This window comes from Cimex lectularius, unplaced genomic scaffold (assembly GCF_000648675.2).
Source record: "Cimex lectularius strain Harlan isolate CLEC.00 unplaced genomic scaffold, Clec_2.1 scaffold13, whole genome shotgun sequence".
NCBI classification, from domain to species: Eukaryota; Metazoa; Arthropoda; class Insecta; order Hemiptera; family Cimicidae; genus Cimex; species Cimex lectularius.
The window spans coordinates 134,788-160,161 of record NW_019392649.1 but is presented as its reverse complement, the minus strand read 5'-3'; the positions used below and the strand labels follow the sequence as shown (position 1 = coordinate 160,161).

At 35.6% G+C, this 25,374-nt stretch overlaps 1 protein-coding gene across 23 annotated transcripts in view; it reads right to left on the bottom strand.

Moving 5' to 3' along the window:
* The window catches only part of LOC106664580 (glutamate-gated chloride channel), a 212,833-nt gene that overhangs the window by 139,215 nt on the left and 48,244 nt on the right, over nucleotides 1-25,374 (bottom strand). For all 23 annotated transcript variants that reach the window (XM_024230531.1, XM_024230527.1, XM_024230529.1 and 20 more), the window contains exon 2: nucleotides 25,089-25,117. The gene's annotated coding sequence lies outside the window, so the exon portion shown is untranslated. The remainder of the gene's footprint in view (nucleotides 1-25,088; nucleotides 25,118-25,374) is intronic.

The window sequence follows — 25,374 nt, the reverse complement described above, 5'->3', positions numbered from 1 at the left end:
AGCGAAGACATAAACGTTGCCTCTCTAATGGTACCTTTCTAAAAACCTGAAATAAAGATGACTAGTTTGATTTTATGTTTACTGAAATGTCTATATGATATTTTTTTAATGATTTTTTGAGGCTGTTTAGCAGCATTCCTTGTGTCAAAATAGCATCGTTGCATTAGATTAACTTGAAATGTCATTATATGACAAAAATATATTTAAGTTTGGATGTTCATAGTTGTAAGATGTAGATCTTCACGTTCAAAACATTTCAATCAATACGTCAACGTTAATAGTTCACTGTTTATAATTTTGCAAAATGTATTTTACTGCACTTTTATAAAATCTTTACAAAACTCAAATATTTACTCAAAGATATCAGTTGCTGGAAAACAAATGTTTCTACAGGTTTGCCAGAAAAATATTACCAGGTTCTTACTTTTTTGTAGGAACATATTAAGTTTTCTCAGCATATGGTAATTTTTGTTCGAGATTAATTGTTATTTGTAAATTTTAGAGTTTGAGGGAAAAGAATTAATGTACGCGATAGTTGTAAGAAAGTTTGTGAAAGAGAAACCGAATTTTCTGCCACACCCTTGACTAAAGTTAAAAACTATTGACTTCTGCACGAACGTAAGATCTTTATTGGCAATATTTAAACTAATTTAAAAGAAAAAGTTCATTGATATATTCCACTGTGTAACGTGCCTTGGGGTTTAAGCAATTCAGAGATTCTTAGTTCGCAACTTACTTTCCATCTTGGCTTTAAGATAAACCGTGTTCGATACGCTGCGATACGTCGTGTAATAACAAGGTAAAAACTTTCGAAAAGGAAAGTTTGAAGGATCAGACTTCCACCGTAGAAGAGATAACCAAATTTTATTTTCATGAAATTGTTAAATGCTTGTTGCATTCATTTTTGGTAATGTTTTAGTTCCGAGCTTAAAAGCAACATTACCGTCTTTCTTAAGGTGTTTGAAGGACACGAGAAACCATTTCTGATCACAATGTTTTTAAGAGACGGAAAGTAATATAAAACAGCCGGGTGACCTTTATTTCGCCTCGTAAACGTTGACGACTGAGATCGATATGAGAGTCTCCGAGGAGCACTAGTGCATCTCTAGCCCGGATGGAACTCTGACTGGTTCCAGTTCCTCACAAGAATATAACCGGCCTCTGGAGGACCATTGAGTCCTACCGCATTCGATGCATTTTCTTCCCTTTCATTCCATATTTCTTTCCGAGTGACGGGCATAACGGACGGTGTGAAAAATAGATCAGAACGTTGTGTGGCCTCCGTGGGTTGACGGGAAACGGTGATATGAGAGATTCGAGGTTCTGCCAAATGTTCCCTGACAAATAAACCTCATAAGCATATAAACGTTTATTTTATGCGTCGTGAAAGGAAAAATGAGTCTATTTTTGATTTAATTTCTTTTTTATTTATTTATTTCATTTTTAAATAAGAAATTTAACATATAAACATATAAAGTTTGGTCACTGAATCCCCCGCCCAATTATACGGTCTTTGTTATACTCTACATAGGCAAACAATTACAAACTACTTTACCTCTACATGCTTCGTTGTTTAATTTTCCAGTAGTTGAACATAATTAGAGGATTCATGCTTGTTTAATTGAATGCACTGAGTCTTAAATTGAATACATTTATATACTGTTGTTGTTCATCAGTCTTTTCTATGTCTCTTGGGGTCGTTTTTTATATTTTTCTTTATTTGATCTGATTTTACTTTTGAACCGTGTTTGTTGTCTTTTCCTAATAGCATTTGACTGTTTTATACACTTCTTGTATTATCCATTTTATTTCACCCCTTCTGATTATGTCAATTTCTCTCTCTCTCTCACTCTCTCTCTCCCTCACTGTCTTTGTATTGAAAAGTATTTTAGTTCACTTATTTCATTTTATTAGGAATTTGCTTTTTAATTGCTCAATCATTACGTAAATTAGAATATTTATTTCAGTAACCAATTTTAAGTAAAAGTTCAATGTGAAACGAATAGATGGAACATATTGACCACAAAAATAAGGTTATTCGATGTAATTAATGTTTAATAAATTAGAAGTTGCTTAAACATAGAAATCATTGTATTTCACATTAGTTGTAAGAATGGTCCTTGAGTCCAAATTTTGTGTAATTGATAAATAAAGCGTTCATCATCATCATCTCTCTCTGTCTGTCTCTCCCTCTCTCTTTTTCTCTCTCTGTCTGTCTCTCTCCCTCTCTCTATGTTTGTCTGTCTGTCTCTCTCCCTCTCTCTATGTTTGTCTGTCTGTCTCTCTCCCTCTCTCTATGTTTGTCTGTCAATCTCTCTCTCTCACACTCTCTCCCTCTCTCTCTCTCTCTCTCTCTCTCTCTCTCTTTCTCTCTGTCTCTCTTTTTCTCTCTCTGTCTCTCTCTCTCCCTCTCTCTATGTTTGTCTCTCTGTCTGCCTCCCTCTCTCTATGTTTGTCTGTCTGTCTCTCTCCCTCTCTCTATGTTTGTCTGTCAATCTCTCTCTCTCACACTCTCTCCCTCTCTCTCCCTCTCTCTCCCACTCTCTCTCTCTCTCTCTCTCTTTTTCTCTCGCTGTCCCTCTCTCTATGTTTGTCTGTCTGTCTGTCTCTCTCTGTCTCTCTTTTTCTCTCTCTGTCTGTCTCCCTCTCTCTCTCCATCTCCCCCACTCTCTCCCTCTCCCCCACTCTCTCCCTCTCTCTGTCTCTCTTTTTCTCTCTCTGTCTCTATCTCTCCTCTCTCCCTCTCTCTATGTTTGTTTCTCTGTCTCTCTCTCACTCTCTCTCTTTCTCTGTCTGTCTGTCTCTCTCTCTCTCTTTTTCTCTCTCTGCCTGTCTCTCTCCCTCTCTCTATATCTGTCTGTCTGTCTGTCTTTCTCTCTCACTCTCTCTCTCTCTCTCACTCTGTCTCTCTCTCTTTCTCTCTCTCTCTCCGTCGGTCTGTTTGTCTCTGTCTGTCTGTCTGTCTCTCTCTCTCTCTCTCTCTCTCTCTCTCTCTCTCTTTTTTTTTCCGACTATCTATCTGCCAATCTTACCCACAAGGAGTTTTTTTCCTCTATATTACATATTATTTTCATTTCTTTTTCTTCGTATTATCCATTTATTTGTCTAGCTAACTTTTACTTTGTCACTCATAATTTGTTTGGATGGTCAGGCTGTTCTTCTTTTTTCCTAAGAGTTTTATCTATCCATGTTTTATTTACGGCTGGTTGTTTTACTGAAGTAACTAGCCTTTTTTAGAATTATTTTTATTCTAAATGCTATGTTTTTCGTTTATTTTATACTATTTTTGTGGCTTACGTGCCTCTTTTGGAGTTTTCTATAATGTATAGCTATATTTTTATCTATCTCTGAATCTTTATCAATCAATATTTTACTGTAATTTCACTGTCTATGCGACTACATGTGCGTCTTATTTTTTCTTTTTCTTTGGCGTATATGTAGCTTTTACTTTATTTATCATTATACGTCATTCGTTTGGATACTCTGTTGGACTGTGGATACTCTGGGAACTTCTGTTCATTTTTATTTGATTTACTTTACTTTCCTTTACGATATTTTTTTCCAACTCGCTCCCTATTGGATCCAAGATATCCTTCAATTACATGAGTCATATTGCTCAATGTTTCTCTGCATGCCGGGCTCTTCCAAAAGTACGTGTTCGTGTGTCAAGCGCCAATGATTCTGAGTCGGGTTAGGATGATCCTTCTGTTGTTCCGATTCTTCGTGGCCACCTACCAATCTTGCTCATGACGCTCAAAAGCTTATCGGACAACCCAGTTCATTGGTGCTGCCATATTCTTTATTACTCGTTTAGTGACAGCGGGCCGGATCGCGATAGTAAGGCCTGGAGTCCCAAGTTGTGGGATAGATCGTTTATCAAAATGAAGGTATTTCGTAATCCTGACGTCCAAAGCACACCATTGACTAATTTGGGATGCATTAATTACATCGATATGCTAATGATTCAGTTTGAATGCAGATATCCGACCTGCTGCGACTCGATAACGAGAAAGATAGCCTGCGCGCAGACGTCAATCGCACACGTCATTTCGAAAACTTGCAAATCGAATAAGTCAATTCGGACATGTCACGAGAACAAAAGGCAAACAACTCCCCCGGTTAACGAACCGTGGATACCAAGAGTCACAAGGGCCCTTCCATCTTATTCTTTCCAAATCACCTTTTTTAAATGGAAAACATTTCCCATTGCCAAATCAAATAAAAAAGCATATTTTCATTAAACTCGTAGATTGTTGGAATTCTTATATAAAATCAGCGCAATTAAAACAATTACAACAAAGGAATAAATTATATAACGAAATTCGTACATCTTAGGTTCAGAAATTTAGCAGAGATTTTTCTATGTAATCAAAAGTGAGAGTGGGTGAAGGAAAATGAGTGAATAGATCTAAGAATAATAACTAAATAGACAGAGACAATAATAAAAAATGTTTATTATGGAATAAGTATATCAATTCACTAGTTGAAAAGTATGGTTCTACTGAAAACCTCTTGTGTTGTAAGATTTCGAGCTGTAAATGTTTATCATCAGTCTATGCAAATTATCTACAAGTGGAGTGCGTCAGGGTTGCCACTTAAGCACAATCTTATTCGCTCCCTTTTTACATGACCTCCCAAATGTCCTGGAATGTAGAATTCGTACAGGCAATACGACAATTAAAATATTAATGTATGCCGACGATATAGTTATCCTATCGGATAGGGCAACTGGATTAAAAAGAAACATGAAACTATTTGAACATTACTGTGGGCAGTGGAACCTCACAGTTAATTTATAGAAGTCCAAAATCATAGTGTTAGGAGAGGGGGGTAGGTTGAGTTCTCTGGATCGCCTTCTTGTCAGGGGCAATCTCATCGAGATTGTAAATGTATACAAATATTTAGGAGTTATATTTACTCCGAGACTCTCTTGGACAAAGCACCTCTTGGAAAGCGTCAGTTACTAAATTAGATCTAAATAAGAAGAAGAAGGAGAAAAACAATTTTTTTCTGGGACTGGTGTCCCCTAAGAATAATATACATGAAATAAATAAAGTAAGTTCCTTCTATGAAATTAAAAGTAAAAAGAGATAGAAATCTTGGCATAATGTATACCAGTAAGGCAGGCCAGAAGGGAAAATTACAAGAATATTAAACAAAAATATCAAATGTTAACGTGAGGTCTCTGTTTGGAGGGAGAGGAGGTGATTATACAGGTGGGATTTAAAGGAAGAAAAGGAGGCAGTGTGACGAATAGAAAGGGGAGGGAGTTGCAGAGTTTATGGGCTCGGATCAGAAAGTATCTTTCGAAGGTATGGGTTGAATGTTGGCTATAACTTTTAACTTACTTTATTGTGTATTTTTTGTTTCTGATTGTTTAACCAACGACCTCTGGCAGACGGATCTAAGATCCATGTCCTTAAATGCTTTGAAATCACAATTGTCATTTTTCCTTTCTTATGTTCAATAAAGCATTATTATTATTATTATTATTGTCTACAAGAGGAGAAAACTTGTACATAATTTGCATACTCTGATGATGAGCATTTACTCCTCGAAATCCGTATCAATGAAAAACCGGTGAGTAGAATCGTCCTTTTCATCCAATAACAGATCAGGTGACAAAAATTATCAACAAATACATAAAATAAGTAATGGAAATTTGAGGACAGAAGTATCAAAACAAGAGAAAACCTTATAAAATAATTGCTTTGCCGAATAATTGTTTTTTTTGATGGGTTTCTAATAGGATTTTGAATAAACCTGGATCTATCGACGGATATTTGTATTTTTCTTTGGCGGTTCTAAAAAACGCGGCTGTTTTACGTTTATTACCTGGAAAATTAAATTGGCAATTTTCTGCCCGCGGACGAGTTTATCGACCAGTTTAACTAATTTCCGGTTATATTATTAAGAGTTTTTACTGCGGGCTCGGCATAAACAAAAGAAGTGTTGCGCAACATAATCGGAACCCCCTCAACTGCGGTAATAGCGTTGTGGAAAGAGAAATCGTTAAAATTCTCCTAACCGTCGTTGAAAATTGAACATAGAAGAGAAAACCAGTTAAACAATGTCAGTGCGATATTTACAATTTTTACAACACGTAAAAAAATACTGAAAATTACCTTCATTTTTTTAATAGTTTACTTTTGTTAGGAGGGTTTTATACGCTCAGAGACAACTTTCTAATCTCTTCTTCTAGAATAATTGGAAATTATTTACACAAACCGGCTCGGAGATGAAAGGACAAACAATCACAAATGATGAGGGTTTGTTTTCATGTCGAGAGTGTTTGGTTAGTTAGCTCGAAATTCCCCGGAGCGACGCCGACTTTCAGGTAAATCAGACATAATTTCAACGTTAGTCAAAGTATTTTCCTTTGTGTACTCCAAAAACGTTAGTACTTTCGAGCCAGATGGGTTGGTAACTTCACCGAGAAACTTTTACTTACCCAAGTACAAATGTATTAATTTTAAATCTCCGAAAGATTAAAAAAAAAAGCCGAACGCAGTAAAGCCGGGCCCAAAAGAAATATACGATCCGTAATCACATTGTCAGACGGAAAGGATAACAGTTTGCAAAATTGGTCGGGGAAATCCAAGTGTATTTGTTCTTGAACACTGTGATTTGACATCCTGCCGACTTCCTCTCATTTCCTCAGTTAGACTGCCGACCGAAAACATTCTCCGGGTTCAAAATCGATTCATGATCGCCATCTCTTGTTTCCAACAACTAAACAAGGGGTGGCTCTCTTCTTTGACCTCGCCGACTTACTACAATCTTAAAAGAAATAACACAAAAATAAACGTTAAATATTTTTAAATACATCTGAGGAAGGGATTTTATGTAACACTTTTTTACCCTAATATCCATTATTGTTGCTGATTTATAGTTAATTATGCCCTTTTTAATTAAGGACAAGAAAATTTATTTATTTTTTAGCTTGATCGTCAAATCGTCAAACGTCTAAAGTTTTCCAATAAATTGCCAAAATATATAACTTGCTATTGCTAACAAAATATAAACGCATATATATTCTTATTTATAAGTACATTTTGTTTTTTAGTAAATTACTTCTTTCAATTAATTATTCTTTTTAGTAAGGCTTTGGTCGAAATGAAAACGTTAGTGACAAGAGTGGGATTCGAACCTACAACCTTCGGCTAAATAAGGTGCTGTTCTTACCACTTGAACTACGGTAAGAGCAGGAGCATATTGAGCCGAAGGTCGTGGGTTCGAAACCCGCTCGTGTCACTAACTTTTGCATTATTTATAAGGTTAATATTACACCCACTCCTATAAATAATGATTATGTGATACCGAAAACATCCTCTGTAACATCCTATATTTAAGCCGTCTTCATCATTAAACACTATCTTCTAAAGTTTTCCAATAAAATTTTAAATGTGATAATCAGATATTAGGTCACAGAAACATAGAAACTCCCAACTTAAGCCAAGCTTTCATTTAATTTGTAAATACGAAAAAACATATAACTATAGTCGAATTGATAATTCACAATATTGTCTACTTTCTGAGTTAGTTTACAATTTTTTTTTAATTTGTTTTATATAAAAGTGATCATCTACAAGGGTTATGTCCGCCGATAGATAATATTTATAATGAAAAATTGAATTTTATTAGGCTATTAACTCGTAAAAATTGAAATAGTTTGGCAATGTTTTCTTTTTGGTTTCCTAATATTTGATTTATTGAATTTGATATATTTAAAGTTCTTTTGCTATTATTATACTAGGGCAGTCTATTAGTACGTTTTTTACAGTTAGGATTTCTTCACAGTTTTGACACTTAGGTGGTTGGTCTCGTGACATCAAATAACTATGAGTTAGACGGATATGGCCAATGCTTAGTCTTGTTAACACAGTTTCTTCAAATCTAGATTGTCTAATTGATGATTTCCAAGAACTAACACTACTTTTTATTTCGTTTTGCTTGTTGTCCGTTAAATTGTTGCACATTTGTTGCCACGACAACTAAATTTTTGTTTTAGTAAGCTTACTACGTCTTCATGCGGCACTGTTGTTATTGGTAAACCACTCTCGATGGCCTCTTTAACAGCTTGGTCTGCCAGTTCGTTTCCCGCTATATGACTATGGCTAGTCTATAATAATAAAGTCTATAATAATAAAGTTTAGTTCCTGTTGAGTGTAGATATCTGAGAGAAAAAAGTATCAGTAAATTTATTTTTATTAATAATTATTATGTTTAGACGTTGCTTATGGCAATTATCTCCGCGGTATAACTGCTTAATAAATTTGAGAGTAAGAACATGTATTTCCTGTCACAAACTACAGTATATAATCAACCAGCTCCTGTTCCTGAAGGTGATTTGGGCCCATCTGTATAGCAAAACGTTGTGTGTGATAGTTTGTTTAATAGCTCTAACATTCTTTGGCGTATATATACTTTGGGGTATTACTTTTAATATTTTTTGTGAGTGATAGGCATATTTCGGGAGTCGAAAGTACCCAGGGTGGTATCTGACGTTAACCATCATGTAACCATCCCTAACCAATGCAATTTCTTTATCAGGTTCATATACAGATGTTTATAAATTCTTGGTAATAAATAAATAACAACATATAAATACAACAATTAAAATGTCAAAAATAGATAAACAAACAAGAATAGATAAATTATTTTTCACCAATGTGTTTTTTTTTGCTTTGCCTCACTGCATCGGTCATGCGTTTTCCTTCGGTATGCGCGAAACTCGGGGGAGCAGTCCTGGACTAACCGAGTCCCCCGCCCCCAACAATCGCCGGCCACCGGCTATAGAATTTACTATCTATTTTTTAATACGAATTATTGTTGCCTTTTATATTTTGATGTCATTCTTTTTTAAAAAGGTCATTAAACTGTCCAATACTGGTATATTTTTAGTGACGCTCAATATAGTTGCTATATTTATTGGTAACGCTACTCCGTGCTTTCTTAAATTCTCATATAATTCGTCTCTACCTTTGTTTCTGCCGGGAAATGTTAATATGACATGTTCCGGGTCGGCATATGTTCCTCCATCACAGTCGCAATTTGCGTTTTCTATGAGGGATATTTTTGCTAGATGGTGTGGAAGTTGGTCGTGGTTAACTCTAAGCCTGTTAATGGTAGTGAAAAAGTTCCTTGGTCTAGTCAGTACCATGGCTCGTAGGGAAAGGCAGGTTGGATACTTACATAATATTTACCTTTAGTTCGTTTAGATTCGACGTATTCTTTTTGCCATTTCTGTTTGGCAATTTTATTGATGTGTGCTTTGATATCGCATATTGTTATCAATTTAAATGGGCTCCCATTTTTTGCAGCATCTTTTGCCAGTAAAGTAACTTCCTTGTTGTATTTATTTATATCGTGTGCTTTGACTCAAATGAAGTGAACTTCTACTGCGTTTTTCCTCAATTCGGCAAGTACCCCTAGTATTTCCTCTATCAATGGGTTTTCGTCAGTTTTAGCCTGTTCTAAAGCCGTTAGTACGCTAAGGCTGTCTGATACGATGGTTGCGTCGACGTGTGTTAGATTTTCTGCGGCTAGATACTTAAGAGCTTGTAGTATGGCAATGCTCTCTGCCAAATAGATGGTGGTTATTTCCGGAAACTTTCATTTTTGGGTTACTTCTGTTTTCAGTATTGCCGCGCCCGCTCCATTGTCTGACTTTGACCCATCTGTGTATACAACTTTGATAACGCTGCAGTTGCCTGTTTTGTAGCAGCATTTAATCGCTTCTGGCTTTCCTGTTAAGTGATTTGCATTTAATTTCACACTCGGCCTAGTCACAGGTTTCAAATGTGGATATTGCCTAGGTCCTAATATATATATAAATATCGAGTTTCCCAATACTAACCGCTTCAATTTCATGTGTACTTCTAGAAGCATGTGTAAATTTTGGTGGGGTGTGGATCTTAATCCTGTTAGTCTTGTAGGAGCTAGTTTGTCAAGGCTTCTCATTACTGGGTGGTCGATGTCGTTAATTCGCTTAGCCAAGAATTTGCCTGCCGTCATTCGTCTTCTGACACTGAGCGGAGATATCTTGGCTTCGACTTGTAGAGAGCTGGTGGGTGTTGATTTCATTGCCCCAAGGCAGCTTCTCAGGGCTATGTACTTTGTCGGACCAATGTGGTTTATTCAATAAATAAATTGGCGGAAAACCTTAGGAAATGACAACTTTCGTCTGCTCGACACTGTTTCTTTGTCGAATATTTTGTAGTTTTCAAAATCGGCTAGGTGTTTTGATTCATGGACATGATGTGATAGTCCAGTATCTTGTCAATTTGGATTTTTACAATCTAGTTTATATTGTCCTATTCGGACATCCACTCTTTGTAGCGTTTCTCCTATAAACTATGAAGTTTATATTATGGAATATAATGTTCTTGAATGTTTATATTTCTTTGGCCTAATACTTGATTATCACCTTACAAATTTACACAAGGTCGATCCATCTATTAACAATATCCAATAAATTGTCAAAATAATAACTTATAAGTGTTATTTCACACTCAATTCTCGAATGATAAGTGATTATACGATACCGAAAACATCCTTTCTAACATCCTATAAAATTTAAAAACAAAAAACCTCGGAAATATCTTGGGTACAAGAGCACAAGGGAATTTTTGGTAATGAAGAAGCAGACCAACTGACAACACAAGGATCTGTAAGACCGTAAGCCCTAAAAGGACATTTGGGAAAATAAGATCAAGCATTGACTCATCCAACTTAGAATGGGTAGATAGGTCTATTGTGACGCTGCAGCGTGACGCTACAACCTCACACGTCAGCCCGTCTAGGCGCACTCCTGAAAAGGTTATAGAGGATTGTGGGAAGAGAAAGGCCAGTGTGTTCCCGGAAGTGTAAGAGACAAGAAGCGGACTTATTATTGCTGGAACTACCAAAGCCTAAGGCGCTCAGATAAGTAGAGGCCTGATTCGCGGGAGTCAATTATTATTATTGCGAATTGTTCTCAAGGTTCAGTTTCATTTTAAGTTTAATTTCGTTTAACCCAGTGTGGCATGAGAGTACCTTTTGATTTTCCTGTCATTGTCCTTAATAAATTTTGCTTTAATTTTATTCGTTATTTAATTAATTAACCTTCCTTCCCATTTCAAACTTAATTTTGAGGAAAAACCTTACGGGTAAGCCATAATTGGCTTACACGGGTATGATCACCGATTGGGCCATCATCACACTATATACTGGTCATCTGAGAAAATACCTACCCAACAAGGGTATATTCTAAAACGGCCCCTTTTTGAAGATCTGCAATTAGAAGGAAGAAACTGCCACCTTATTATCTTCGAATGCAAAGTTACTTCAAGACATAACTTAGGAACCAAGAAGACCTGAGAAAAAAGATGCAGCCTGACAGTCAACAACCTACTTTAAAAAAAAAGACCGAATCGTTTTAACTGAAACAAGGAACTAGGAAGAGTACGATAAGCCCGAAAGCTGCAGTGCTTGGGTAACAAACCTACTTTTCCTAGTATTCTCTTATCATCGTAACCATCATAATCATAATCAAGCATAATTTGAATTTTCTTAACAGAAATTTACTTTATGTATTTTAAAGCTTCTGACACTAGTATTCAATATTTATTGAGTAGATTAATTTTGGATTATTTGTAGATAGACAGATTAATTGATGAATTAATTTCAATCCTCTCAACTCTTTATGTTTTATGAAATATTGCGTTATATAAACATAACCGTAAAAGGCAGGGGATTTTAATACCGTTTTCTCTTTTGAAATACTTGTAGTAATAAGAGACTTTGTAAAGTGCACTGTGTAAAGTGTCCTTGGCTGATGAGATCAAAAGAAAATAAAAAGCAAGGGTGGAGTTGAGTGTAGTCACACTCAAAGACTGAAAAATAATGATGTACATAAAATTCATACGAGATTAGAAACCATCGACAAAAAATTTTCCTGAAAGCACTATGTTTTAACAACATGGTGATAAAATTTTTTGAAACACGTGTTTCCTTCTGCATAGTATAGTTTGATATTAATTTAAAAATGTAAAGCCCAAAATAATTTATATGTTTGCATTTATTTCGTGAACTTTCTTAGCTTCTTTCTTTATTTTTATTATTATGATAAAATACTTTTATACTACATACCTAAATGAAATAGTGAATTAGTTTGAATTAGTTTATTACTTAAAAAATATTTTTATGGAGTCTCAAATAATTTGAAAGTATAACAGTAACATCTATTGGTAAATTTTTCAGAGCTGTCTATGGGATTATGATCCTGAAATTGGGTCGTTATCGATCATTTTGGCTAAGCTCAAACTGAAGATGGCGAGAAGCAGAAACCAAGAATAGGCAAGCCAACATGATCGTTAACGACCAAATTTCTTTAATGCTGATAGAAAATACTTTGCTAATTGCCCAGTTTTGTAAGCATATGTTACATTTATAGTTTTGAGTCTTGTTTTAAATGATCGTAAATTCCTATTCAACCCTCAGATTTCGTCAGCGTCTCCACTGGCTCTATCACTTAGCCTTTGACACAGATGCAAGGAAGATCCTTCAAGGAAGTATCTTAGGGCCCATCTTCTACACAGTATACACCCTAGACTTTCCTAAACTGGTTGAAACTATCTTTCCCACCTACCGATGATACCGCTATGCCATCCTTCCATAAAAATCCCATCATAAATTTGAAACCTGATAACTTATATCACATCGCTTGAGTAGAAGTTCAAGGGGGGAAAATGACTATAAACGTACAAATGTTTGAACACGTCATCATCATACTTTGAATGAGTACCGCTGCTCCCATATATTTTTTTCCTGATTTTAACTTACACATTAAACCTCATTCCGTCATTCGCTGGTTTTTGCATGCTTTGGTGCAGGTCACCCAACTCACTTGCACGATAGGTCCATTCGTGTACCATCCTTGCCATGGCCCGTCGCATTGCTCAACAGGCGGATTTGTTGAACGAGTAGCTAAAAAGCTGCATTCTCTGTCCATATGAGCGCAGGCTATGGAGTGATCTCAGCGCTGTTAGGGAAATGGTGAGGAGGATCCTCGGGAGCTGAGTGATTCCGAGTTTCCTGAGCGCCTTCTTAGTGTGCTTAACATTTTTTAGCTTTTCTTTTTAAACATTAAAAAAAACTTTTCTAGCTTCCGTTTCATCCACGTTTACAATGTTTTCCAGCTTCCGCTGCCTTCTCGCTTCCAATGTTTTCTAGTTTACGCTGCATTCTCGCTTCCATTGTTTTCTAGCTTCCGCTGCATCCTCGCTTCCATTATTTTTTAGCTTCCGCTACATCTTCGGTTGCAATGTTTTCAGCTTCCGCTGCATCTCGTTTCCATTGTTTTCTAGCTTCCGCTGCATCCTCGCTTCCATTATTTTCTAGCTTCCGCTACATCTTCGGTTGTAATGTTTTCAGCTTCCGCTGCATCTCGCTTCCTTTGTTTTCTAGCTTCCGCTGCATCCTCGCTTCCATTGTTTTCTAGCTTACGCTGCATCTCGCTTTCATTGTTTTCTAGCTTCCGCTGCATCCTCGCTTCCATTATTTTCTAGCTTCCGCTACATCTTCGGTTGTAATGTTTTCAGCTTCCGCTGCATCTCGCTTCCTTTGTTTTCTAGCTTCCGCTGCATCCTCGCTTCCATTGTTTTCTAGCTTACGCTGCATCTCGCTTTCATTGTTTTCTAGCTTCCGCTTCATCCTCGCTTCCATTATTTTCTAGCTTCCGCTACATCTTCGGTTGTAATGTTTTCAGCTTCCGCTGCATCTCGCTTCCATTGTTTTCTAGCTTCCGCTGCATCCTCGCTTGCAATGTTTTCCAGCTTCCGCTGCCTTCTCGCTTCCACTGTTTTCTAGCTTCCGCTGCATCCTTGCTTCCATTATTTTCTAGCTTCCGCTACATCTTCGGTTGCAATGTTTTCAGCTTCCATTGTTTGGTAGCTTCCGATGTATCCTTGCATGCAATGTTTTCTAGCTTCCGCTGCATCTTTGCTTCCATTGTCTTCTAATTTCTGCTGCATCCTCACGTCCAACGGTTTCTAGCTACTGACGTATCCCAGATTCCAATGTTTTCTACCTACCGATATCCTCGCTCCCCGTATTCTTTTAGCTTTTTGTTTGCTTGCTTCCATTCTGTCTTAGTTCTTGTACTTTCATTTGTTTATGTCTGCGCCTGTGATTCGTCAGAAAGTTATTCTAATGTTCCCGGCCAAGTTGCTAATTTTAAAAGCTGTTTTTTTTCACAACCCCAATACAAGCTCCAGCATCCAGATAATACTCTCTGATCATCTCGCCTACACTGTTTTTTTTCCAGCACTTTTCGCTTCAGGTTTATTCATGTTAGTTCTGTTGGAATACTTTTTCCCTTTCGACTTATTTTCTTTGTTATTCAACAAATTATCAAAACTAACTCCATAACGAACTTTAAGGGTCAACCAAACTTCCCAATCTGCAATCGTTACAATCCAAAATCCTCCGAATCATAGCCAATGCTACTAAAACGGCTTTAACATCCAATATGACCTTAAAATAGCCAAAAAGAAGTTAGAAGAAGATTCATAAACAGTTATCCTGTTATACAAACATATAAAAACATTCGTGTCGGACCTTTCATCCCGCAACCTTCCAGATAATCCTCCCTGATGATTGAAAAGTCTCTTGCCCCGCGACCTCTTATGTGACAGTAAGAGTAAGAAAACGCTACGGAGTAGTCCTTCTTCATTTGTATATATATATNAATATATAAATTTATTTTAAAAAGTTTGTCTTTTAGATATCACGACATATTTTACGTGCTCGAACCCCACGGGTGATTTAAGGGTTTCACACCTCTTCTTGCTACGAATAAAAAAACGAATGGAAACCTCTACTGTGTTTAATAATACCATTTGTAGACATACAGCCTCAGGAGAGTAGTTTATTATAAATGATAACATAATAACTCAAAGAGGTTGGAAACTGCAAGGCGGGCTGGAGCAGAGACTAGTTTCTCCATGAAAAAACTTTACTCTTTGCACCTCTCGTGTTATAAAAGAAGTTCCAAACTCGATGAATACAAATAATTCCCAGGCAAAAAGGAAAAAGAACCAAGGGGGAAAATGGGAAAACGACTCTCGGGCCCTGGAGCATTGAAACGAAGGAGAGCGGTTAGCATTTATTTAGAGTTTGAGACTCAATCTGTTTGTTCTGGAATGAGGAAAAGAAAGAATTATTGTCTGAAAGTGTAAAAATTTTAAGAAATTTAATCAGAGTTTATTCGATAACGTTCCGTTTACAAAGTTTTTAAAAGATTCATTTCCATTACAAAGGCAAATCATTCGCAATGTAGATTTGTTTATTTTTAAAAGTGCAGTAGTTTAGCCTGTAGATTTCAAAAATTAAAATCACCAGGTTGGACAATTGTCAACAGCATAAAAAATACAGACTAATTATGGAACAAAAGAGACGATATGCTAAGGATTGAGTACATTTTCAATTACTTTTTTTCTTGTAAAGATGTAACTTTCCCCCACTTACATTTTATAGTATAGTATATCTCGTAAACATCATTCGCCAGGAGATGATCCCTGATAAGTCCGATGAGAAGCAAACAGCTCCGAGCAAGTCCCATCAAACTTTCAGTGAAAAAATCTTATTACTCTCATTCGTGAGTTTAATCAAGATAAAAGAAAGTAACTTGATGTCTCAGTGAAAGGAAAGAAAGTAGGAAAGATTCCTCGTGAATATAAGTCTTGTTTATCTCAGTACCAAAAATTGTTACTCAAGGTAGACCATAAATTTACCAAAACCAGAGATTTTTTATTAACTAAGAAGGACAAACTTTCAAATCCGCGCAAAATAAAATGCCCGTCGCGTGCCAGTCAATTTCACGACAAATCATTCTAAGTGTAAGATTAGCATTATTACTGGCCATTCTTATCAACTATAGAGAACGATTTTTCTAACTTAAAAATTAGGCCATTTACAAAAAGTTTCAACGAACTACTCGTTGATATTTTATCCAAAAAATTACTGTACTAATTGAGCCTCATTTTAATTGTAATCATTAAGAGCTGACTAATGATGATTTAATATGTTAATAGTAGTTTTAGTATGGGTGGGTTGAAATTGGACAAAGCCATTTAGCCTTATCGCACGTCTAGGTTCCAGGTGTAATGAGTTTGTCCTAAATCATAACTATGATTAGATCAAGGAGAACATTAATTACTGATGGATTTAGATTTTGGTTGATAACTTTAATCAGCCTTTTTGTACTGCGTGATTGTGGTAGATTTCTCTTATACTTTACAGAATGTTTAAATTGGTTCGTTCTGTTGACTTATATTGTAAAGTTTTCTTTAAATGTTACTTTATTGTTTGGGTTGTAAGATAAAACAGTGAGTGAAAGTACTTAGTTGAGTGGCACTGTATACAAAAAAATTGATCCTCCGGGACGGATCGTAAAAACTCTAGCTGGATTTGTAAAAAGTGTGGCTATCTCTTTAGCCTTTTTTGTCGGTATTTAGGGTGCCATATTAGAAACAATAAGAGGTATCGTTATTATGTAATTCAATTAATTAATCTTTATGTAAGATATTGGTTGAGATAAAAAAGTTAGTGTCACGAGCGAGATTCGAACCCACGACCTTCGGCGAAATACGCCGCTGCTCTGCCACTTGAGCTATCTTGAATAGTAAAAAGGAGGGAAAATTCGATAGGTGGGTTGGGATGGGAAGTTAGTGTCCTAGTGTACTGAAGTCGCTATGGCTCAAGTGGTAGAGCAGCAGTGTATTTAGCCGAAGGTCGTGGGTTCGAATCCCGCTCGTGACTGACTTTTTTTTATCTCAACCCATTCCTTACATAAAGATTAATTTATTGAAAGTGCTATTAGTGTTTGCTATGTAGTATAACTAGAAACTCACTACGGGCAATATGCACTCAATACTAAAATATTCGGTCCTCCTTGTCGGATGGTAAAAATACTAGGCAAGGCGGATTTATTGGCAGGTAATTTGTATAAAATAAGAAGCCTACATGTCTGATTTTATTCAAAATTATCGTGTATCTTTACTATTGAGTAACTACTAAGACAGTTGAATAGCAATACCGTAGGATGAACGGACGTATTACTAATTACGTACGAATTTGGTCCTCCGGGCCGGATGGTCAAAATAATAAACAGACTAACGTTCTCCACTTGTAATAATAATTATGAATATAGCTACAGTAACAATTTTTGTATTTTTCGTTTCAAATATGTTATTTGAATGCTAAGTCATTAATTATAATAGTGGTAATTAAAAAGTGAAACCTTTACATTCGTTTATTTCAGGTAACCAGTTTTAAGAAGAATTTACATAATTTGTTACAAACTTATAGTTAATTTTTTTTGGGAGGTACTTTAGAATAAAAAGAGGACGGATAAGCTTTTACTCAAATTTATGTTCTACATATGTTGCAAAGGTTGTTGATTGTTCTTTTTCTTATCGAATCTTCAGAGCGTTGTCAGTTAATAGGATTGTCAGCTGAGAGGAAGGTAGAAAAACAGAGTTATAGCTAAAATAAGAACGAATTTGGTCCTCCGGGCTGGATGGGAAAATATTACAAGGCATAACCTTCTCAACTTGTAAAAATGTGTATATGCAGATATTCTTTTGGTAACAATTTTTCATTTCGTGAAGGTATAATTGTGTATAAATTTACAGAATACTCTATGTATGATTAGCTCTTTGCCGGTGAGTTCATTTAAAAAAAGAATAGAGGGGTATATCTTATGGTGGGAGGAATAAGAGTGAGAGGGAATGATTTCGTTATGTTATGATTTCGTACAACTTCAACTTTCTCCATACAGGCAGAAATACAAACAGAATTCTCTGATATCCCCGAGAGAACACAAGCAGCGAACGCGTAATGAAAGCATTTCCACCCTTGGGATATCGACGGCAAGTACGCAGAAATCCAATCGAAACATCTACGCCCCAGACCCCTTCGAATATGAAACTGGGCCGAACCAATGATTTATCGTTAATTTTGCATAAATAAATAAGGACAAAAGGGCATTTGATCCGGCTAGGAGTTGCCCGTTTAATTAGAGAAGAGAAATAAATTGGGTTTCGCCGGCGTAACTAAGCGCAGGTATTAGCGCAGTACACGAGACAGAATTTACAGAATAAATAAGTTAAACGATGCCGGCTTACATAAGCATTTGATGCTTTAAACTAATATTTAGCTTAAATAACAGGTCACGTACGTACAGAACTGCCTTTGTTAGAAATGAACTGAGGGACGACTGTTCAAAAACAAATAAAACGATCAAAATTAGTTCCTCTAGACGCACTTTGGTTGCGTTTGTGAAAAACCAAAAACTCTACATAGTTTTATTCAATTTTAATTGTTAATTACGAAGATTACTTCAAAAAAAGCAATATTGAACATTACAAAATTTTACATTGCAATGATTAGCACAACCTTTTCTCAAAACTATGCTTAATAACTCAGTCCTAAAACCCTTCCTAAATTGTTTGTAACTTCCAGGCCCTGAAGATGATCTCAATAAAGATCGGAACGTTGGCACGACAAAGAAAATGTTTTTCTGAAACATACATCACACCAGATCGCATCTCACGATCTCTAAATAATCACCGATTAACGGTCACTAATCACCACACCCTTCTTAAAATCATTCACTAACTTATCTTTCTTCTCATGGACAAATAATAAACCTCCTTCTCATTTTATCGAAAATTATGGAACGTTTTCTCTCTTAAAAAACTACTGCCCATATTCGACTCGTAAAACTTAATCCTATCCATTAATTTTCTTCCTCTGGGGCTTCCCAAACTCTGGTCCACCGACTCTAAGGGGTCCGCAGCGGACTTCGAGAAAAATTGATACTTACAAAAATAAACGTAGAAAAGATAAATAATAAAAACTAATAACAATGAGTAGTGAAAACGAAAGTATTTTATTTTGCAGAATCAGTCATAGTGTACTCCTCAGACATGTTTTAGCTACGAAATAAATGCCACTTTTTACAAAGTCTTCGATGAGTCTGTTCTATTTATTAATTATATCAGGTCGCGGCCATTGAAGTCAAGACTTTTCACAATACTATAATGATTACGATGTGGGGAGCCATCATCGTTCCATGATTCATCAGAAGTGAGGTGGCTGTCGCGTTGGAAAGCTATTTCACGATTACAGGAATTACGTCCTATAGTCTTATCTCTGTTGACGATCCACAATGTCAAATTGGCCTACGTTTTCTATTATGCTGTCGTATCTATCAGATATTTTCATTAAAATGAATACACTGAGTCTTTCTTTGCAAGGGAAGAGTATAACAACTTTCCATGCTAAAGACAAGTGTCAACGTCAAAAGAAAAATCCAGTTTTGTGTTGAATAAATGTTCTTTTAATATCTGTCTTATGCTCAATAGTCATATTTTCAAATTTGTCAAAATCAATGTTATGATTTTTACTATGCTTATGTTTTGATATTGCAGTTCCTGGCTTACAAAATCATTACGGTTATACTGATGCTGCATAACACGCTCTGACAAATAATGTTTGGTTTGACTATAATAAACAATGGGACAATGAGTATATTTTATACAATACACAACTATTCAGAAATCGTGAGATGCGGTCTGGTGTGGTTTCAGAAAAACATTTTCTTTATCGTGCCAACGCTTCGATCTTTATTGAGATCATCTTCAGCGCCTGGGATTTACAAACATTGTTTAAATGTAACTTTGTATTTGTTAAATTTAATCAATGTTTGTAAATCGCAGGCCCTGAAGATGATCTCAATAAAGATCGAAACGTTGGCACGATAAAGAAAATGTTTTTCTGAAACCACACCAGATCGCATCTCACGATTTCTGAATAATTATCGACTAACGATCACTAATCACCACACAATACACAACATTAGAATTTTTTGAGCTGAGATTCTTTATATTTCAATTTAGTATAGATGTTTTTTCCTACTTTGTTTTTAATTTTCAATGCTACTTTTATGTTATTGATTTTTGTTTCAAATAATCGTTTTAATTTGTTTGCTTTATCCGAAATATATGTTATAATTGATCAAAACTTTCTCTTTCTGGTGGGAATTGTTTTTTTTTTGCATACACATACATTTACACTCATTCTGCTGTTCATTAACCTGTTTATTAATGACTTAGGATATCCATTATCCATTAACATCGATTGCACCTTCATTTTGTTATCCTTGTGGAAACAAATATCGCTAAGTTTTAGTGCCCTACCTACCGGATTGTACGTAATATTACTTTTCATTTTGTATCTATGACCAGATTAATAATGTAACACCCCCATGGATTGATTGATTTAATATACCAATTAGCAAACAATTTTTTTTCCAAACCGGTTCCTCTGTACTTTTGATCATCTGGCGATCGAGCCCCTCTCTAATTTGTATCAATTGGTCAAAAATGCAGTTTTCAAGGATTTCAATACAGTTTGGACATTGTTATTGTCCGCAATATTGCCACAACTTTGTCTTGTTTGCCAAATAGACATTCTCCTCCTGCATCGATCTTAATAGTTTACGAGAGCAAGTTCCTCACTCTACAAACAATCCTGTTGATGAAACAAACAAGGCAAGTGTTACTAGGGAACTTTGAAACATGTTCTTTACACCCTACAAAGCCTGACCTGGGTGCGTAGGACAAGTAGTTAAACGTTTGTAAAATGTACAGCGAGTTTTACGCCTTTGTGACGCTTTCCCGTCGATCTCAGTTTTATCTCCGGCCGATAGGCGGAATCGACGCAGTGCTTGGAAGTCTATTTAGACACCAGTCGCATTTACCGAGGCCATTTTCATGCAACGCCCACTTCCTTTTACGGCGGCTTCATTACGCTTTTGTAGCCGAAGAAACGTACTCAAAGGTTTTACTACTTTCCCAAACCGGCGTCTCAACTAGAAGTCGGACTAAATTACACTGAGAAAAGATGGAAGGAGGTTTTTCCCGTCTACACATTTCCCTTTTTGAGGAAATATTGCTAAACGTAATTTTCTCAAAATTCTCCATCGTGGAGTTTTATCTTAAACTTTACAAAACCACTTGTACAAGATTAAATTCAATCTTTCACAAATTAGAAAACGTACCGTTTTGACTAATAATAAAGTAAAACTATAATTAAAACCAAACGATGAGTATTCGCCTTGACTAAATTGGACTGTTCCAAAATAATTTATAATAATTCCAAGTAAAATTTAACCATTACAATTCGTGATCCTATTGGCCAATTAACTTTTTTCAATTAATTAATCTTTATGAAAAGTATTGGTTGAGTTAAATCCGAGATAAATTCAAATCCCGCTCGTGACGCTGAATTTTTATCTCAAACATTATATATTTATTTAGAAATTGTGAGATGCGGTCTGGTGTGATGTAAGTTTCAGAAAAACATTTTATTTATCGTGCCAACGTTTCGATCTTTATTGAGACCATCTTCAGTGCCTGGGTTTTACAAACATTGTTTAAATTTAACAAATACAAAGTTATATTTAAACAATGTTTGTAAATCCCAGGCCCTGAAGATGATCTCAATGAAGATCGAAACGCTGGAACGATAAAGAAACTGTATTTCTGAAACCTACATCACACCAGACCGCATCTCACGATTTCTAAATAAATATCGATTAATGGTCACTACTCACCACATATTTCAACTATTACCTTTCATAAAGATTAATTAATTGTAAAATTTTAGAATTTCTAAACCAAATATATGTATTTTCACAATAAATTGAATTTTTTCCGAATCAAGTTCAACATTTTCTGACGCAAATTTAATTTTTTTTTAATATATCACGATGTTTTTAAGAAAACGATATTTTTGCCGAAAAAACGCAATAAATTTTGTTCGATAATTACTAAATATAATCGAATTTTAGTATAAATGAACATCTTTTTGGTAGTTATTTTATTTTACGTTTGATGACAAGTTTTAGGCTATTGGTCTGGAAATGTATGAACTCGTGCCAGCCATTTGGCAATTACTCATAGTTTGTTTTTCCGAGGTTGGCTTGTTCACGTTTGTTATTATTTTAATTTATCGTCGTCCTAATATAGTGAACGGTTCAACTTTAACATCATGTACACGTGTAGTTGAACAAAAACGGGAATTCACATGTGCAATTTGTTGTTCGTTGTGGATAGTCGGGCCGTCTGATTGGATGTCGCCATTGTAACAAATAAGGGATCATTTCTGGGCTCGCATGTTCTCGCTACTCCAGTACGGATTGCCCTACGCCATTAGGCACCCTGCCTCTGTTTACCAACGCAATTTCAATGGAACGTTCATTATTTTGATTTAGCCTGTATATCTAGGATTGGTTCAGCTTGTGGGGAATGTTTATTTAAATGTGTATTTTACAATCATTCCACGTGCATTCTGACTTTGACATAGTAATGATTTAAAACTATCTTACATAGTTCACAAATTTTTGCCAACATAAAAGAATTTTCTAATTATTAAATCTTATTTTTTTATTAAAAAAGGCCAAAGAAGATGGTATGAATAAATAATCCTGATAAAAACTATTTTAAATAAATAGACCTTCAAAACGTTAGAGAACTTTAAAGTGAATTTTGAAAATAATAAAATTTAAAAAATTATTAATGATTCGTGGTTCGTGGGCTGAAGACTGTTCAGCAAGCCGCTATATCTTAGCTCCAAGTTATGCGAAAATAATGAGTACGTCAATTTAATCCTAAAAACAACAGACTGCGAGAGAGAGAGAAAGAGAGAAAAATAAAGAGAGACAGAATGAAAAAGAAGGAGAGAAAATGTAAAGCGAAAGAACTACGGGATGAGAGTCGAGCAGGGAGAGTGAGAGAGAAAGATAGATAGATAGAAAGAAAGATAGATAGATAGATAGATAGACAGACAGACAGACAGACAGATAGATAGATAGATAGATAGATAGATGAGAGAGAGAGAGAGAGAGAAAGAGAGAGAGAGAGGAAGAGAGAGAATGGACTAAGAGAGAAAGAAAGACAGGCAGAGAACTGAAATAGAAATAGAAATAGAAAGGTGGGAAAGGTGGATAAATGGTTAGATAGACAAAAAGAATTAGTGAGTTAGGGAGTGAGAGAAAACGAGAGATGAGCAGAAAGAGATAGAAAGACCAACAAAGATAGAGAAAAAGAAAGAGAGAGAGAGAAAAGAGAGATAAGTAGAAAGCTAGACAGACAGAGATAGATAGCTAGATGGAGGGAAGAGAGAGAGAGGGAGTCAGAAAGAGAGGGTAGAAAGAGAAACACAGATAGAAAGATACACAGCGACAAAAATAGATAGATAGATAGATAGATAGATAGATAGATAGATAGATAGATAGATAGATAGAGAGAGAGAGAGAGAGAGAGAGAGAGAGAGAGAGAGAGAGAGAGAGGGAGGGAGAGAGAGGGGGAGAGAGAATGGACTAAGAGAGAAAGAAAGACAGGCAGAGAATTGAAATAGAAATATAAATAGAAAGGTGGGCAAGGTGGATAAATGGTTAGATAGACAAAGTGAATGAGTGAGTTAGGGAGTGAGAGAAAATGGGAGATGAGCAGAGAGAGGGAAAGACCAACAAAGATAGAGAAAAAGAGAGAGAGAGAAAAAAGAGATAAGTAGAAAGCTAGACAGACAGAGATATATATAGAGAGAAGAGAGAGAGGGAGTCAGAAAGAGAGGGTAGAAAGAAAAACACAGATAGAAAGATACACAGCGACAAAAATAGATAGATAGATAGAGAGAGAGAGAGAGAGAGAGAGAGAGTAAGAGAGAGAAAGGGGGTGAGAGAGAGAGGGAGGGAAAGAGAGGGGGGAGAGAATGGACTAAGAGAGAAAGAAAGACAGGGAGAGAACTGAAATAGAAATAGAAAGGTGGGAAAGGTGGATAAATGGTTAGATAGACAAAGTGAATGAGTGAGTTAGGGAGTGAGAGAAAATGAGAGATGAGCAGAGAGAGGGAAGGACCAACAAAGATAGAGAAAAAGAAAGAGAGAGAGAGAGAGAGAAAAAGAGATAAGTAGAAAGCTAGACAGACAGAGATAGATATATAGAGAGAAGAGAGAGAGGGAGACAGAAAGAAAGGGTAGAAAGAGAAACACACATAGAAAGACACACAGTGACAAAAATAGATAGAGGGAGCGATTGAGAGAGATAAAGAGAGCGAGAGAGAGAGTGAGAGAGAGGGAGAGAGAGAGGAAACATTAACCAAAAAAATTCAATTCAATTTCTAAAAAATCTAATTTGCTTCTGAAAATTTGGGTAGAGACAGATTCAATTTGATTAAAAAAATCTATATTTTGAAAAGGACAAGGAATTGAATTAGACTTATAAATCTATGTATGCATATTTTTCATATCATGCTATAAATAATTTTTTGTTAGTTTTTAGTGTATTTAACAAGAATTTAAAAAATTATTTATAAGGAGTATAAATGTTTAATGATTGGACGAAATGATTTGAAAATAAAACATATCGTATATCTAATTGAACAGAAAAATAAACAGTTTTATTGTTGAAATATTTCTGTGTTGATGGGAATGACGCAACCTTTATACAATAATATAAGGGTTTGAAAATTCTTCTCTACTGGTCCGGTAGGATAGTTGAGGATAAATATTCCCCGTTCGGAGGTGCAATAAATTACACCGTTAATCATTCAGGTCTTTCACTTAAAAATAAATCTCTTAAATCACTGCCTCTTCCTCACTTTCAACTTCAAGGCGACCGGAGAAAATAAATAAATTTCATCCAGAAGTTCAAAAGAAATGTCGATTTTCTCCTTGAGATTTTTTTTTCTTCCTTTCTATCTCAGAAAATGGGAATTTATTTCCAGCAAATATTTACGAATTGGCAAAAATAAAACAATAGTTTTAACAGAGAGAATCGATTCTTTGTGTATTTCAAAAGAACTGAGAAAGAAATGAGAAAAAACCGATCTAACCAATTGACCTCTGATTGTTCACCTGTTGCCGTGACAAGTTCGCGTGTTCCATTCTCGCCGAACCATTCTTTATGTTTTAGTGTCTATGGACGAATTACCACCAGCAAACGTGCGTAATGGAAAAATAATGGGCTCAAGCTCACCTCTCTTCGTCCCTGCGAACTGGAGGAAACTGAAACAGAATAAAATTTCGTTCAATTTTTTATTACATTATTGGGTAAAGTTTAAAAAGAAATACAAGAAAAATATATAATCTGAGAAAAAAATCAATCAAACATTATTGTAATTTGTTTTCTAAATAAAAAAATCATATTGAACCTTTTATCATTTTTAGTTAAATGAGATCGGTGGCCATTTTATTTAAATGAGATCGTGTTTTTTCTGCGTTTTTGTAAATAATAAAATCGTAATTGTATCGAGACTGTGTCA